The 2,095-nt window shown below is 46.2% G+C and overlaps 1 pseudogene; it reads right to left on the reverse strand.

Moving 5' to 3' along the window:
* Positions 1-1,007: 1,007 nt before the first annotated feature.
* On the reverse strand, positions 1,008-1,870 carry LOC130842347 (60S ribosomal protein L5-like; annotated as a pseudogene).
* Between the last annotated feature and the right edge of the window lie 225 nt (positions 1,871-2,095).

The following is a 2,095-nucleotide window of genomic DNA, read 5'->3' on the forward strand; positions in this document are numbered from 1 at the left end:
CAACAAGGAGGCAGAAATCAATCAGATGATTTTGACCATTATGCCAAAATGCTACAGATACAGGTGTTTGCTGGCCTCTACACTTGTCTCTTACAGTGCCAGGGTCCCTTCAGAGCTGTTAGCTCACCTTTGTGTCTTTTAAGTCCTGAGGGGTGCCCCCAGAAGCAGATCCAGAGACAAAAACTCACATGCAAGTTGATTATTTGGAAGGTGGTCCCAGGAAACACTGGTTGGAAAGTGGAGGAGTGAGAAGAGAAGGGAAGGGAGCCACAGCTGCGTGTGATAATAAGCAAGTGCCCATCGTGGGCTCCTGGAGATCAACCCCAGCGGGGACATTTGGGGGAGAGTGTCGAACACATTTGAGAGTTACGCACCGGTGGGGTGAGGAAGCTGGGGTATTTCTCCACCAACTTCCCATCTGTCATTGTCTGAGGGCCGCTCACAGGGGCACTAACTCTCCAGCACTTCCATCTTGCCCTGAGCACCAGCTAAGTGTGTTCTCATAGAGAGTTACAGACATTTGCAGCAAGCAGCCTTGGGTGTGTAGGAGGAGGAAGAGGATATATGGGATGCCAATAGGGTCTGTTATAGGCACTTATAACCACAGGGAGGGCATCCAGGCAACCAGGTTTACCCTGGGAAGGTTCTTCAGTCCTGAGTTGAGGGAGGAAAGGGGGCATGAGAAACACTGGGTTTAACGGAAATGCATTGCTGTTTTCACATGAGGTGTTGAGGTGCACTTATCAGCAGCCTGGATTTTAAAAAAAGTTATCTTTTTGTTTCATTCAAAGTGCAAATCACATTATCACTTGGGCTTTGGCATCTTTTCTAGCTTGTAGTGGGGTGAATAGTAGAGTAATACCATTACATGGCATGGCTGGGGGGTAGGCTTTAGTATCCCCATAATTTCCTTCCTCCGAAGCCACTTTTTTGGGGGACTGCTTGGTCAATAACTTTATTACTGTCTTTATGTGCAAAATCTTCATAGAAAAGTGTGGTTTGGTTTATCAGCTCTCAGCAGCCCATTCCTGAGCTCTGAGGAAAGCTTGCCTTCTTCTGAGCTACCTGATCTTTGTTCTGGGCAAGAGACATTTTGCGATGGTTCCTCTCCTTCTTTTTAACTTCTTTCTTAGGCTTCTTATCATAGACTGGATTCTCTCTTATACATCTCCTCCATCATGTCTGGAGTTATGTTCTTCTTTATGTATTAAGAAAATTGTTTCTTATAAGCATCTTCATCTTCTTCATATCATCTGCAATGTTTTGACCCATGATGTGCTTCCAGTGTACTTCTGCGTTGAATTCTTTGCTTTCTGAATCATGACCAGGGACCCATTTGGTACTGTGAGGGATAAACAAGCCTCCATCCACAGTGCCCTTCAGGAACCCCAAAACTTTATTTCCAGTAGTAGATCTAGCAAGCCCTGCATCCAAAGAGCAGGTGAAGGCACCAGGTTGACCATCAATGCTTTCCATGTTGTATTCACCGCTGGGCACCTCCATGTGGCCTTCGTAGATCTTGTCCATGCCAAACTGATTGAGAAGCCTTTGGGCCATCGGTGGACCAGTACAGTGTGCTGCAGCATAATTTGTCAGGCCAACCTTCACGCCATACTTTGGGAGTTCATGAGCATTAGCTGCGCAGACTCTCATATCCCCTTCTATATGGGCATAAGCAATCTGACGAATATCTCTGTTGGTTACACAAACTCATCCTGTATTTGGGAGTATTGCACTTATTTTTATTCTGGATTACCAAGAATTTCCCAGCATAGTAATCAGTTTTACCCTCTTGTCTTGTTCTAAATTTCACTTGGTATCTCTTGAAGTAGGTCTTATTCTTTACAACCTTAACGAACCCCATCCTGCAGAACAGAAACCCGTGTCTGCAGCAACACAGACCTGCAGCCTCCAAAACCATTTTAAACAAACACACAGGTACCATGGAGCAGCCAGATGTGTGTCTCCTAGCCCACCTCAGACCCTGTAGGACAGAGTGCCATGCCATGGCCTAAGCTATTCCAGAGCTGCTGCTCCTCAGAGACTTTGGGCCAGTACCAGGCAAGCCAGTGAGACTTAGAGTAACCTGGGGCAT

The sequence above is a fragment of the Hippopotamus amphibius genome, chromosome X, assembly GCF_030028045.1.
Source record: "Hippopotamus amphibius kiboko isolate mHipAmp2 chromosome X, mHipAmp2.hap2, whole genome shotgun sequence".
Taxonomy (NCBI): Eukaryota; Metazoa; Chordata; class Mammalia; order Artiodactyla; family Hippopotamidae; genus Hippopotamus; species Hippopotamus amphibius.